This window comes from Vicugna pacos, chromosome 4 (genome assembly GCF_048564905.1).
Source record: "Vicugna pacos chromosome 4, VicPac4, whole genome shotgun sequence".
NCBI classification, from domain to species: Eukaryota; Metazoa; Chordata; class Mammalia; order Artiodactyla; family Camelidae; genus Vicugna; species Vicugna pacos.
Window position 1 is genome coordinate 66,624,466 of NC_132990.1, and position 16,257 is coordinate 66,640,722.

Genomic DNA, 16,257 nt, shown 5'->3' on the forward strand with positions numbered 1-16,257 from the left:
CGGAGGAACAGAAAAACAGCCAGGAAGGGGCCAGCAGTGACAGAGAGGAAGTCGGGGGTAGAGGAAATTGGAGAGAAGGCAAAGTCCAGATTCACACACCGTCCTTGAGATATGACTAAAATGCAGGTTTTATTCTAAGAGCAGTGGGCAGCCATGCCAGGGTTTTCACAAAGTAAGCTGTGTTCAGAGTGGGTGAGTGGATGCTCTGTGGGCACTCTGCTGCCCAGCCGCGTTCTGAAGGAGCGAGTAGAGTTATCCTGATCATGCAGAAGCTGAAACTGAAAGTCCAAGCTCACATAACCAGAGCCCCATTTCTTTTTTTTTTTAATTTTACCTATTTATTTATGGTTGCTGGAAAAGGTAATTAGGGTTTTGTTTTTTTTTTAATGGAGATACTGGGGATTGAACCCAGGACCTCGTGCATGCAAAGCATGCACTCTACCACTGAGCTATACGCCCCCCAATAGAGCTGCATTTCTAATCCAAGCAGTCTGACACCAGAGTCTGCATGTTTAATCAAATCTACAAATCCTGGTGCTGAAGGTTCTGGAACTTATTTGGATTCTGAGACACCATCCAGTTTTGGCCCCTATGAGTTCTAGTGTTTTGTATCCTTGGAGCCCCTGGTCGGGGGTGTCCATTTCTATTGCCGCAACCACACTCACCCAGACAGTAAACCTCGCTCCCCTGGGGCCGCCTGTGGGAGTCTCTGCTTCTTGCCTTCCATGTGGTAATCCAGACACGTGGAAGGGCAGGGGCAGGCCAGGGGGTACCTGACTGTGACCTCACGCCATCCACAACCCCTCCCACTTCACCTGGCAGTTCTCCAGGCGGAGGAAGAGGGTGAAGCTTTCTCTTCCCTTTCTCTCTGTCTGTCTCACACACACGCGCGCACACACACACACACACACATAAACGCATGCACAATTTCTCATTCCATCAACGCATCAGCATGCCGGGCTCCCCGACTGTAAATATTTACTCCTGGCTCTTTTGTCTACAAGGCATAAACAGTTTCAGTGTATGCTCAGCACGGGGCCACCCCAGCACAGTTTCCCGGCATCTCTGCCTTTTCCCGAGGAGCGGTGATGATGGGAGGTTCCATCTGGGCTGCCTTTCTGAGGCTGCCTCCCTGACCACTGTCTCCTCACACCTGAGTGCAGCAGGATATGGGCAATGACAGCCACTGATGCCCTGGACCCTCCAAGGGGCACCCCAAACCTCACCTTTCTCAAGCGGAATCCACCAGCCCCAAAGCCCAAAAGTCTTGGTCAAGGCTTGTCAGCACTTTAATTGAGGACCAAATTTAAATGTGAACCAAAGAGATTTCCAGAAGATACACAGAAAAATGCACGAATGTTCCCACAATGGGTTATTGTCAGACAACACGTGAAGGTCTCCGTAGAGGACTTCATGAAGTAAAAATAAAAAAAGGACAGCCTCATTACTGAGCATGACCTGTGGGCCAGGTGTTTTGCTTCTAGCAACTCATCCTCACTACAATCCTGCAAGGTGGATACCGTTACTATCTCTGTTTTGTAGATGAGGAAAGCAAGGCCCAGAGAGGTTGAGTCACTGCTTCAAAGTCACACAGCGGTAAATGGCAGAACTGGCATACTAACCAGCACACTCCAGAGACTCCAAAGCCCAGCAGAGCCCACAATGCTTGCTGCTTCCTCATGACCCAGAAGCCCACTTGGTAAGGGCTGCACCCTCTCCTGGGGGAAGACAGGCAGTTGGGTCACTGACCCGTCCACCTCCCTGTCCTCCCAGACTGAGAGATTATTTGGATCTTCTCTACTGATCTCATTATGGTCACTGCCTTTTGCTGGGCTGACAGCCTCTCATCTGGAATGTGACTTGCATTCCAAAGACTTGAGCACTTCCTAAGGGCACAGGGCAGGTGAGGAGGTGGGAGGTATCCGAATATTATCAAATGTGGCTTCTGCCGTCGAAAAACTTCAAAGATACAATGACGGGGGGAAGTATTAGACAGCAATGTATGAGAGTCCCAGCTGCTCCATATCTTTGACAACACTTAATACTATCGTCCTTTTCATTTTACTCTTGTTGGTAGGTGTGGGGTCACATCTCATATTCATTCAATTCGTATTTCCTGAGTGGCTAGTGATGTTAAGGAGTTTTCAGAAGCTCATCAGCCACTGTGATACCTCTTTTGGTGCCAGTCTTTTGTCTGTTCAAGTCTTTGCCAGTTTTTCATTGGGTTGTCATTTTCTATTGATTAATAATCCTTTATATATTCCTAGTAGGGGCCCTTTGTCAGATATCTGTATTGCAAATATCTCCTCCCAGTCTGTGACTTTTCTTTCACTCTCTTACTGGTGTCTTTCAGCAAACAAATGTTTTTAATTTTAATGACATTCTGTTTCTCATTCTTTTCTTTTATGGTTAGCAATTTTTGTGTCCTGCTTAAGCATTCTTTACCCACACCAAAATCATGAAGACCTTCTATGTTTTCTTCTAGGAGTTCTTCTTCTATGTTTTCTTCTAGAAGTTCTATCATTCCACCTTTCTTGTGCATGTCTCTATTCTGTCTCAAATTAACTTGCATATGTTGTGTGCAAGAGGGGTCAAGGCTGATTTTTGTCCATATGAATATTCAAATGACCAAGCAAAGGTCATCTTTTTCTCCCTGAATGGCAACAATTTCTTCGTGGTAAGTCAGATGATGAAATATCAGTCAGTTTATGGACCGATAGTATTTTAAACCAATCCAAAAATTAAGACAGAGAAACTTAGAAACACTGGGATAGAAGCAGAAAAAAAATGGAAGTTTAATTTTGACCCTGACAAGAATTTCCTATGCAACTTTGGAGAGGTACTCTCCCTCACTAAGCATCCATTCTTTTTTTTTTTTCAATTGAAGTATAGACGGTTACAATGTGTTCATTTCTGGTTTAAAGATAATGTTTCAGCCATACATATACTTACATACATTCATTTTCATATTGTATTTCATTTTAGGTTACATCCATTCTTGATGAAAAACATCAAGGTGCCAGAACAAAATGACTACATCACTCCTTGTACTCTGATACACAATGGCTTACTGCATTCAGTTTTCCTCCAGTTACCTTCACTCTTGGGGTTGTTTATCCCACAGCAGAGTTCCAAATGAGCCTAGAAATTAGCTTCAACCAACTTCATAGAAATGTTCTTGAAGGAAAGAGAGAACGAGAGAATGCATGGGAATGTGGAATTTTGTTCGGGCTTCGATGTCTGTGGTATTAGTTTCCTATTTGTTCCTCGCTGGAGGTTGTGTGTGGGAAACCACACCCTTGTCTCTTTCAGTTTCTAGACACTGTATGCTCCTCAGCTCACGGCCTCCTTCCTTCATCTTTAAAACCAGCACTGTCTTAGCTCTCTGACCCCTTCTTCCCCATCTTCCTCTCTCTGACCTTAAATTTTCTTCACTTTTAAGGACCTGTGTGATGAGACCGAACTCACCCAGACAATCCATGATAATCTCCCCAACTCAAGGTCCTTCATTTACTCTGTGAAATTTATCTGTGAAATTATTTACAGGTTCTGGGAGCAGGACGTGGACATCTTTGGGGGCCATTATTCTCTCCACAACAGAACAGACTGAGTTGCTAACCTGACTGTTGGTCCAACGAATATGTGCTGAACTAAACTAATCTCCGTTTGCCTAGTCCCTCTAACACCCAACTGACTTATCAATTAAGAATTCCTCAAGTGAGAAAAGACACAGAGGTTGAACATGAGGAAAGGGTGAGGGATGACTGGGAGGGGAGCCCAGAATCCTGGGTTCCGTTTGTGATGCAGTCAATCCCTAGCTGTGTGCCTTGAGGCGAGAATCTTGACCTCTCTGGATGGAAGTTTCCCCATCTTCACATGAGTATTCTGGAAAACATCTGGGGTACTCATCTTATATTTCTCCAGGGACCAGGCATATAGGAAAAAACTATGTAAAGCAGCCAGGTGCACAAGAAAAAAAGGGAGTAGTGAGATCTCTGACAACTTGGAAAACAGCACCCCACTTACTAAGCATCCAAACGGCTTGTCTGTGCTTGCCACGTAAAGCCCCGACCACAGGCCAGGATCTGTACCCCCTAGACCCGCCGATCTCGAGTGATGCTGCTTCCAGCTTGAACATCGGCCAATCTCTGCGCAGCCTCATCTTAGATATAAGTGTGTCTTTATTTTCCCACCTTCGGCAGCAGAAGAGGAGGCATGAAGCTGAAAGGAAGCACTTATATAACAAGATGGAGAAAAGGAGGCGAAGGGAAAAGATCCGAACCTTTCTCCCCGTCGTCCCCAGCCTGCAAATGCACCGTTCGCAGGAGGCAGCATCCCCACCAGGCTGGGATCAGCTCGGCCAAGGCTGCAAGAAGACCCCGAGCAACCCGGGCCTCATTTCCAAAGGGTGTTATTTCACCCTGCTTCCCAGATAATGTAACTGAGTCACTCAATTGAGCATAAAATAGAAATTTGGCTTCTTATCTGCCTCAGACCTGACTTTACTATTTTCTTTCTGCAAAATACATTTTTCACTATCTTATCTTCTAATAAACAATCCCTAGCTCAGCAGCCTCGTGGCAATGGCACTGAATGCATTTAAGAGACATATTTTTCCTCTCCCACTCCCTGCTTGAAGTCTTCTGTTTAAAAGCCTGCATTTTTTTTTTATTTCCTCCCTTTCGGGAAAAATATATACCCCATTTGTATGCCATCTTCCTTTAAAGAACATACATATTTTTCATGAGTCGTTTGGAGGGACCCCTCCTTATTTTCCCTTTTGCTCACTTGATCGGAATTAAAAGAAGGATTTGACTTCCGCAGCAACGGTGTGTGGATTTGATGGATTTTACGACTGGGTAGGGGAGGTCAGGGCGGCTCCTTTAAGAAAGGGGCAGCTTCTAGAGTGCTTAGACCCCAGTAGGTCCTCCAAGATTCTGTGGTGGGCAGGACACAGACTGAGGAGAAGCCGGCTCTGAATGCTTAATGTCTTTCTCCGACGCAGACTGTCATCAGACGCACCAGACAGTGAAGCTTAAGCCACAGAGGAAAGACGAGGGAAAGCAAACCAACATTCGCTGGAGCTTTCCCCAGAGCAACCTTCGGAGAGAGAAAGCCCCGTGAGAGGAGGACGCAGCCCCGCTGTTACAGAGCAGGAGACTGGGGTTCCACATGCCTAATGCACATCCAGGGGACAGCATTCAGCGGCCGGTCTCCAAACACTGCATCAGAATCAGACACATACACACACACACACACAAACACACACAGAGATTTCGTAGCTTAGTATTTATAGTTTTCAGGCAGTTGTTTCATTCTGAGTATAAACGGCAAAAGCAAAGGGGTACAAGCCACTCCTCGACTGGCTGCCAGTCTGTTCATCCCGACGCCTACCATTTTATGCTGGAAAACACGGGGAGTTGTATAGGTGCATGGGTTTTTACTGTTTACAAAAGCATTTCCCGCCATTGCTTTTGCAGTTTATACTCAGAGGAGAGCTCAGCCTCTGTCCCAGCTGATCCCTGCTAACCTCACCGTCTCATTCACACCCTCAAGCATGCCACATGCTGATTCCTCTTAGAGTCTTTGCAGACCTGTTTCCAGGAGCACCCGGGACTCCTACCCATCCTTCCCATGTGCGCTCAAGCTGCCTCCCCAGAGGACCTTCTGTGACCACCCTCCCGCCGGTCCCCGCCTTATTATTCCCTCCACAGCATCCGCCTGTCTCCCTCACAGCATCACCACAAACTTGTACCTTGATGCCTGTGCACTTGCAGGCTTAATATCCGTCTCCCCCACCCCAGTCTGTGAGCTGCAGAGAGAGCAACTGTGTCATTTTGTTTTCCACACCCCGCCCTGCCCTGTGCTGAGTACACTGCCTGCCCCCTAATGGGGGCTCTGCATATATTACTGAACAAATGAATGAATGAATGAGACCCTTACAGCAACCCTGAGTGACACTCATTTTCATCCTTGTTCTCTAATAAATAATTAAATCAAGGATGAGTGAATATTTCTTCTGTGCTTATTGTATATCTGGTAAGATTCTGGGAGCTTTAAGACTCACGATAACCATCTAAGGGGGGCATTATTCTTTTTATTTTTTTTTAATAGAAGTATAGTTGATTTACTATGCTGTGTTAGTTTCTGGTATGCAGCATAGTGATTCAGTGATACGTAATTTACTCTTTTTCATTATAGGTTATTACAAGATATGAAATGCAGCTCCCCATGCTTTACAGTTGGACCTTGTTGTTTATCTATTTTCTTGGTGGACACTATTCTTGTTCCTGTTTTACAGATGAGGAAACAGAGGCACAGAGCACCCCCAGACTGAGGCCAGAGCACAGGATTTGCTGTTTAAAGTGTCAACTCTTTCCACACAACCACAGGGCCTCACATCTGAGCCACCAAGTGTGTGAAAGAACCAAAACGAAAGAATCACATAAAAATCACTTTTAGCTCAGGTTTGCTTTTGCACTGGGAAAGGATTTGATTAGAGTTTGCAATCTCCTCCACCATTTGCCAAGCTTAGGTCAAAGACACTCAGGCAAAAAGACAAGCCGTACTTCCTAGCCTGGTGTGGCCCTCTGGGACAGTCCTGGTGGAGAGCCCCTCTGGAACAAGACGGTCCACCTGCCTCCTTGGCTCTCCCCTGGGGGCTCTGGCCACCGGCTCAGCTGCCCTCTGCCCATGTGAGGGCCTTTGCCAGTCCGAACACTCCATTTCTCACTCGCAGCCTGGAGAACAGGACGAGGCCAATAGGTCCTCCTGTTCCTGCAGGAAGTCGGAGAAGATGAATCTGTGGACAGAGGGATGGCGCCTGGCAGTGGAGGAGATTTATGAGGGAGAGAAATCCAGGCCAAGGTCCCCGGCTTTGGTTTCCCTCTATCTGTCTTACCGCTACCACAGAGCACTGTGGTGGGAAGAAACTTCTAGAGGGCATCTGATCCAGCCCCCTGCCTCCTTCAGGCAAAAAGGATGCCCCTCTGGTACTGACAATACCTAGGCTCTCTGCAGCTCTCTCTCTCCACACAGTGCAACCCAGACCAGGAACAAGCCCTTTTAACTCGGCATCCGAGAACCCCAGTGATCTGGTTCCACGCTGTCTCACCTCCTCTTAACCCCCGACATAAACTCCACTGCATGGTTACCAACCTCTGTCCACGTGGCCACGCTCTAACTCGCACTTGACCTTCCTCCTGCAGTTCAGCAGCACGACTTTGCTAAGGCTCAGTGCGACTTCCCATCCCCCTAGAGACCACATGAATTCCTAGGAACGAGGATGTGTCTTTCACTGGCTAAATGTTTGTAATCTCACCACTTCTTGGAGACGTAAGTCCTAGTTCTGACATATTCCTACTTCTTGTGCACTAAACACACCAGACCCTTCCAGCGTGGTCCAGGGAGGGCATCTCCCCCCCAGACCAGCCTCCACACACAACATACTCCACTCTGCCTTTGCACAAAGCCATTTCCTCCTCTACGACAGCTCCTTCCCTTCTCCGCCTGGTAAACTCCTCATCCATCAGGGTAGCAGAGAACTAATGCTGTGGGGCTGTCACATCCCAGGGGCTAAGCTAGGCTGGGCTTTATGTATATGATCTCAATTAATCTTTACCAAACCCCAGGATACAGCTAGTGTTATGTCCAGACTATAGGTGATAATACTGAGGCTCAAAGAGTTTAAGTTCATTTATACAGTTATCTATTTACTCAACCAACCGTTGATTATTTTACACTTGCAGTGTCCCAGGCATTCTCCTGGGGGGTAAGGATAAAAGGGCTGAACTCAACAAGTCCGGTCCCTGCTTTCGCAAAGTCTGTTATGAGAGGACACTGATGCCACAGCCTCCCTCCTGTTAGCATCACATCGAAACAAGGTCTCACAAGTGCAGAAAGGTTAGCAACAAGAAACACAGAGCTTCTGTAGATCTCACCCAGCCTGGGTGACGAGAAAGCACTCTCCTGGGAGTGAAACTTCCAGAACCAGTATGACAAGGGGTCTCCTTAATTTAGGCAAGGAGGAGGGGTAAGTTTCTTACTTGAAATTACAAAACTCATTTTACTGGAGGCACTAGGATGCTATCGCGGGTCCACACGACCCTAAGTCTTTGCTGTTTCAAGCACATCACCGCCTCCTCGGAGGAGATTTCCAGAACATCTACTCCAGGCCAAGTCTGAGCTCCCACAGAACCCAGAGGCAGACCCACATGCTATCATGTGATGCAAGGAAAGAGATGACGTCATCTCAAGGGCACCAAAAAACACAACACTCTAGTGTATTAGTGTAGCCGTCAAGGTATGCTAACTGCAGTGGCAACCCCAAAACAGCAGTGTCTTTGTTTGGGTGAGAGAGAGGTCTTGCAGGATTAGCTCTGCTCACGCAGTCATTCAGGGACCTGGGCCCCTTTCTTTCCCATAACAAATTCGTTTACCTCTCACCCTGACCCGAGCCCCAGAATGGAGTCGGGGCTGCATTCTGGCTGAGCATCTCTGTTGTAGGAAGCCATGTCGTGCCCTTTCTCGGGAAGGTGGGCCCCCACAGAGAAGCCAGACATGGGAGGATTATGCCTCACTCTCAGGCTCCAGTCCCCCTTGTCAAGGGGCTCCCAGCCAGCCTCAAACCTCAGATCTCACCAAGATAATGGAGGTAGAGCCTGAGGCTGACAGCCTGTCCCACGTCTTCAGTACATCCAGGTGACGTTCCTTAATGCTCAGACAGACAAACTGCGTGTCCCAGACTCAGCGGCTCCAGGTGCTCTGGCAGGGACCCAGCAGAGAACACCTACCCCCTCCCCTGAGCACTCGCCCAGGCAAGGGCACTCCCTAGAGATGAGGTCTGCAGAGCTGGAAGATGCCCCGCCCGCGGACCTCACTGCGTTACAGACACGCAGCCAATACGTAACTATCCAGAAGCTCTCCTGTGCTAGTCTGTGCTGGACAAAAAGACACGCGTGGTTCCAGTCATCCTGGAGCACTGGGGCCAGTGGGGAAGGAAGCCCAGGGCATTAAGGGGAAGGGCGGGGAGCAAGCACACCACGGGGGCCCAGGCTGGGCTTGAGAAGAAAAGACCTCTGCTAGACACTGGTCCTTGCATTTTCTCAGCTCCTGCTGTGAACCCAGCATGGAACTAAGTGCCAGGAACACCCTAACACATAAGATACAGGTCACCCGGCATCTCTTCCCGTTCTCCTAACAACATCCCCTCCTGCACTAGTCAGCCAGGGCCGCCGTGAGAGAGCGGCAGACACTGGGTGACTTAAACAACACACGTTTTCTCACAGTTTGGGAGGCTAGAAGGTCAAGATCGAGGTGCCAGCAGGTCTGGAGTGTCCTGAGGCCTCTCCCCTTGGCTTGTAGGCGGCCGTCTTCTCACTGCGTCCTCACGCGGCCTTTTCTCTGTGTGTGAACATCCCTGGTGTGTCTTCCTCTTCTTATAAAGACACCATTCAGACTGGGTTGAGGCCCACTCTAATGGCCTCCTTTTAACTTCATCACCCCTGCAAAGACCTCCCCCCATCTCCAAATACAGTCACTTTGGAGGGGAGGGCTTCGACATAGGAATCTGCAGCAGACACAGCTCAGTCTCTTAATGCTGTCCATATGCAGAAGAGACGTTACATTTTGAAGTTGACAAGACATTTTCAGGGCAATCAAGAACAGGAGCTGTGGGGACAGGCAAACTCAGGTGTGACTTCTAGGCCTGCCACGTACCTGCTGCCCGACCGTGGACAAGAGGCTTATGGTCTTCAGTTTTACTCATCTGTAAATTGAGACAGTAATGCGTGCATTACAAGTGTCTTGGTAGGATCAGAGAATGAGTTATTACTTACTGAGTGGAACTGATGCAGCCAGAGGTATTTATTGATGGCAAGAATGGTAGTCTGGAGGTAAGAGCAGTCTAGGTTTAGATCCAGGTAATAATATCTAGCACTGAAGGAAGCACGAATGTGTCAAGCATGGTGCTAAGTGGATTCGCTCATTTAATTCTTAAAGCAACCCCAGCATTAGGAAGTATTATCTTCATTTTCCAAATGGAGAAAGTAAAGCACAGGTTAAGTAAATGACCACAAGATCACACACAACAAATACATGGAAGATCTTGACTTTGAACCCAGGCACTCTGGCTCCAGACGCCACACAATCAGTCTTATTACAACTAATTCACCAAGCGTTTAGACAATGTACTCAACTTCTCTCAACAAAAGCAATAAAATGATGGCTTATGATTGGGACAAAAAATTAACTCCAAGATGATGAGATGCTTAAGAAAGATTATGTCCCTCTTTGCTTGAACTTCACGGATTTCTTGGATTTTTCTGATTAGGGAAATAATGGTGACAACATTTTTCCAACACAGCAGCCAATATAAAATAATGCGATTCATCCACAAATGAGCTGATGAAATCGCCACCCCCCAACCCAAGTAGAGAACATAGCTTGAGTCCATCCTTTAAAGCCCAGAATGTTGATTAAAATACGTTTATAAAGTAGAAAAAAATAAAGCTAATATTGAAAAATCCTGCTTTATTAATCCCCAAAGGGAGGATTTTATTAATTCCTTTAGAATCCAATAAAAGTATATTTTTTAATCAACTTTGTTTCCCAATTTCTGCCCAAGTGTTAAATCACAGCAAAACAGCTCACATTCCTGGAGACGCTTCCAGGCCTGGGTCAGGAGCTCTGGGGACAGATGTGGACCCAGACCTCTTAGATAATCCAGTTGGATGAGTCACACACATGAAATTTTAAGTACTATCAATGTGATATGAAAAGTGGTATTTCTGGAGGTGATCTTTATCTATTTTATTCCCATACCAACAGGAGGTATTTGTAAGGCACAGTACCACGCACACAGTAGGTCCTCACTAAATATCTGTTGAATAAGTAGGCAAGAAAATAATCATGGAGTGTCTTACAGACACGGTAAGAAGTTTGGCTTTAACTCAAAAAAACAATATATCTAAGAGTTTTAAGTAGGAGAGTAACATGGTCTGACATTTTTGGGGGGCTGGGGGAGTAAATCACCTTGATTTACTGTTAGGAGACAGGACACAAGTACGGGGATGAGAAGGAAACAGGATATCAACTAGGAGGCCATTATATATAGTAGGGACATGATGGCCTGGACCAGGGGGGCGGCAGTGGTGGTGGGAGGAAGAGGATGGAGCCAAGATGTGGTGGGGACTAGACTGCACAGGACATGCTCATGGGCTGGACATGAGAGATGAAGTAAGGAAGGGAATCAGAAAGTCCTCTCAGCTGTTTGCTTGGGCATCTGAGTGGATGCTTATGACACTTACTGGGATGGGAGCAGCACTGGGTTCAGGGTTGAGGGAGGCCAGAAATCAAATATTCCATTATGGCTGTGTGAAGAGTAAGATGTCAACTAGACATCTGAGGAGAGAGGCCGGACAGTGGACGGATGGGTGAGTCAGGAGCTAAGAAAGAGGTCAGGTGGTCCGCATATGGAGGGGTGGAGGTGATGAAGCCTGGAGGCCTCCTGGAAGCTTCTGAATCCAGGGTAAGGCTTGCTTTGTACCGCAACATTAAATCCATGTCTCAGTCAAACTAAAATCATAGGGTTCTCAGAAATAGACAAAACTGTGACTGTCAATCCACAAACAGTATGGACACCGTGGATCAGGGCCTGTGTTTCCTGAAGAAAACTGAAGGCAACCAAATGGACCCCCACCTCCCTCATGGGGCTCCCCTAAAGCACTCTAGCCCTCTTCCTCACCCAGCAAGTTTTAGATAAGTCGCTGTTACCCACATATAGTTCAAGTCCAGCCCGAAAACTGTGGGTTTAATCAGATGCATGGCTTCATTGCTTGGGCTTAATGAGGTAAACCAGACCTCCGGTAATACTGCCTGTATAATTGACATGGTTCTCTGGGAAACATTATGCTTTATAATGAAAATACTGTATATAATTAGAATCTAATAGGAAGAAAATAGTAATTAGCTAGAATTAACTGAACAGACGCAATCAGGCAAATAAAGGTTATCCTCAGGAGAGGACCCTTCAGAGTTCAAATGCACGTCCTATAATTGTAGAGAAGCCCCAGTAATTAAGGGTAATTTTTTCCCTGCATCGTGGTGGAAAAGGGTTTTTTTCTTTTTTCCTTTTTTTTTTTTTTGCTGAGTATGGCCAAGACCTATAAAGGATCTGGAAGGTTATATACACAGATTCATGGAGAAGGGGTGGGGGGCAAGAGATACACAATGGACTCAAAGCCCAAAAGTCCAGGTGCGAATTCCAGGTCCAGCTCTGTCATTAACCAGCTGTGTGACCTTGAGTGAGTCACTCCCCCTCTCTGATGTTAATGATAATAACAGTGGCTGCCATTTGCTGAGTGTCTACTTACCATGAGCTTAGCCAAGCATTTTCCATGTAACATCTAACACAACCTTTGTGGTCCTAACCATGGAATAAACATCCTCTGTTTTTCATTTGTTTCAAAGCACAGATCTTTCCTTTCTCCTACATCAGCTTAAGCCTGGCAAGGAAAAAATGAATACCAGTCATGGCAATGATCACAGCACTCCCCAGCATTGTGATGAGGGCCAATTAAGATTATGCCCCTTTTCCAGCTTAAGAGAGAGGAAAACTAGCCTGAATGGACCACGTGTTCACACTGAGAAACTGACAAGCGCCTGGAGCTGTCAGACCCCCAGCCCGGACCCCTACTCTTCTGTAACATCCCCGCAATCAAAGACCGTCAACTGCTTCTTGCATTATTAGAAGCTCGTGCTCAATGCCTGTGGCCACAGACAAGCTTCTAGGAGAACATGGGGCCACTCACTGAACTGCTCAACCTGCCGGAGGATAGAAGCGGACTTTTGCTGGAATAGAGTCAGCCCTGAGCAAAACCACGGAAGCTCCTGGGCGGGCAGCTGAGAAACAGGTCTTCACACGCTGGTCCAGAGCACAAACTTCACGCATCACGTACTCCAGGGTCCCGATGTGGGAACGGGAACACCAGCAGAGAACTGTGTTCTCATCAGGTGGAGAGGGGCATATCTGGCCCAGGGTGACACATCACTGCACTTAGCCCCAAGCCACCCACTGGACAGCCAATTCTCTGAGCGAATTCAATCAGCCTTCACGAGCACAGACCCTGTGCCAGCCTTGGGGTGGGCACTGGAGTTACAGGCACCATCTTTGTGGAGACCGCAGCTCAGGGAAAAGAGGTACAAATGTGTAGGGAGCGGAGAAACACATCACGTGTCTCCAGAACATCAGTGGTTAAGTGCTGTGATAAAGGAAGTGGGAAGAGGTTACTGAATACCACTTGGGGAAAATAGACAGATCTGGGAAGATTTCGGAGAGAGGGAGTGTTTGAGTAAGTCCTTATTGGGTAGAAATAAGAGAGAGAGACACTCTGGGAATAAGGACCAGCCTGGGAAAAGGCATGACGGCAGAGAGATACCCAAATGTATCAGGGGAAATCTCTGGAAGCTCTGCTCCGGCAGATGTATAGAGAGGCAGAGGCTTCTGGTCCTCTCCTGGAAGGAGAACTGGGGGTACCTTGGGTTCCTCTCTCTGCACCCACCTTTCTTTCTCCCCAAGGAGGGGTAATGAGTTGGACTTGGGAGACTGCAGAACACCTCATCCTGTTGTCCAAAAGCAACACATAGAGGAAGAGTGAGGAAGAATGATGTCTTCCAGGCATGGGTAAAGACATGTCTCTTGGGGTTCCCCTCAGCTGCCTCTGTCCAGGAGTGGTGGGTGTTGTTCCTACAGGTTCAGACAGACCTATATGTCCATCTGTCCCAGGGTGGGTGAGTCCCACAGTCCAGATTCAGGCAAGAAGTTCCAAACAGCTCTACCATTAGTGAATCTAATACTGGTTTTATTTCCTACCTGAATCTTTGTCTTTGTCTTTAACTGAATTCATCTGGACAGGGATAGGAGCCGGGGAGTGGCAGTCCCAGCCCTCCCATCGGGTCCTGCGGGATCAGTGCATGGTTTGGTGTGCCTAGATCACAGGGCAGGTGGTGGGCGCTGAGGGATGAGGCTGGGAAGGACTAGTACCTTAGATGGAGCAGGCAAGATCCAAGTCATTGTACAATTTCAGTGCCCTTTCCCCAAACCAAATATCAAATCCATCTGAAGTTTGAAACACACTCTCCCTTTGGGAAATAGGGATGCAGTCTTAAGATGTCTGCCTATGAATCCGTGTGTAGAGACTTGTGCTCAGAGCACGCCCATGTCCTGGGTCCTAACATCCCATAGCGCATCCCCCGACCTGCATCAGTACCACTTGATACTAGTGATACCAGGCGTGTGCGTGGAGAAAGGTCGGAGGGTGCTCATGAGGGCCACTGGAGGGAGAATGAATGAGTGGACAGAGGGCCGTGGGACCTCAGTCTCTAGTTACCACCAAAGGGGTGAACATGTAAAGCACGGTTGTGTTAAATGCCTACTGCATGCAAGTCTTTGTAAGGGGAATGAGACAGAGAAGTTAACATATTCCTTCCATTTGAAGAATTTACCATGTAGCAAGAGAGAGATTTGTGTAAGATAACGTTAATACAAGGTGAGAAGAAATAAGATGATTTGACTACATGCCGTAAAGTGCCGCGGGTATGCAAAGGAGAGGGCCAGAATTCTTTGACGAGAAGATTCAGAGTCCTTTCCTGGAAGAGGTGCTCTTGAAGCTGAGGCTTGAACTCCTGGTAGGATTTGAAAATGCAGAGACAGAAGGGAGGCCTTCCTTGTGGAGGAATCACAACAGACAAGGCCAAGAAGATGTCGGATTATGAGGCAAACATGGGGAGAAGCAGGAAGTCACGAAGGCCACTAGCTCCATATGAAGATGCATTCTGAAGAACTAAATGGAAGCCAAATCTTGCAGGATTTTGACGTCAAACCAAGGTGGACTCTGCCCTGCACTTTGAGTTGGTATTTGAGCAGGTGCTTGACTCATGGAGAGCAGTACCCTGGTGCCACTGACCACAGCAGCGCCCCCTAGAGGAATGGCATGCAGGGTAGTCAGCTCCTTGGCTGTGTCTCTTCCCTGGGGCAAGTCTCCCACCTGTGCTGAGTGACAGGCCAGGTGATGGGAAGTGACGTCAGAGGACGGTGTGGGCAGATGCCCGCCTGCCTCTGCCCTTTTCCCTTTCTCTGCCCGAAGCGGGACCGGAGGCAGCTCTGATGACTCTCTTGTCGGGGCCTCCTATGTCTATGATGAAAGCCACTTAATGCGTAATTTCTCAACCAGCCACAAGGCCTTCAGAGAGCTCCTTGTCTGAGAGCAATCGGATTTGTCAGACATTTCCAAAAAGCACACAGCTCTCTTGGAGGTCTCGGAATAGCTATGTCAGTGGCCCTAATGGAACATAATTTCCTGTAAAGGAAAACTAATTTAATATTTTCAGGTATTATGTAACCAAGTGCCTGCCGAGCGAGGGAAGACAACTGCTAACGAGAAACAATCAGGGCGCAGTACCCCTGTGGAATCAGAAAGCCGGCGGGTCTATTTAATGCTGCAAAGGGGACCCACGAGAGTGGCTGATGGCAGAGGCAGGAGGAAGGTGGTGTCAGATGAAAGCCCGTGGGCTCTGAGCCTGGCCAGACTGGGCTTGGAGCCCCGGGTCTGCTGCTTTCCAGCTGTGAGGTCTTAGACAAACTACCTGATGTCTCTGAACCATAATGAAGTTTCAGCAGCAGCACAATGAGAACACAGTCCTAACTCCTTTGGTGGTTGAGAGGACTACATAGAAAAATTCATGAGATGTGCACAGCATCACGTCTGGCACTCAGAAACACTCAGGAAAGGGTTCCTGCTTTATTACAGCTGCTGGTATGATTGAAAGTCAAGTGATACAATGGAATACTACTCAGCCATAAAAACTGACAACATAACGCCATTTGCAGCAACATGGATGCTCCTGGAGAGTGTCATTCTAAGTGAAGTAAGCCAGAAAGAGAAAGAAAAATACAATATGAGATCGCTCATATGTGGAATCTTAAAAACAAAACAAAACAAAACAGAAATACAAAACAGAAATAGACTCACAGACATAGAAATACAAACTTGTGGTTGCCAAGGGGGCAGGGGGTGGGAAGGGATAGACTGGGATTTCAAAATGTAGAATAGATAAGCAAGATTATACTGTATAGCACAGGGAAATATACACAAGATCTGTGGTGGCTCACAGAGAAAAAAGTGTGACAATGAATATATGTATGTTCATGTATAATTGAAAAATTGTGCTCTACACTGGAATTTGACACAACATTGTAAA

The 16,257-nt window shown here is 47.3% G+C and overlaps 1 non-coding gene across 1 annotated transcript; it reads right to left on the reverse strand.

Annotated features, from left to right (window-relative positions):
- Nucleotides 1-387: 387 nt before the first annotated feature.
- On the reverse strand, nt 388-461 carry TRNAA-UGC (transfer RNA alanine (anticodon UGC)). The gene has a single exon. It is a non-coding gene; the product is annotated as a tRNA-Ala (tRNA).
- Nucleotides 462-16,257: the final 15,796 nt, after the last annotated feature.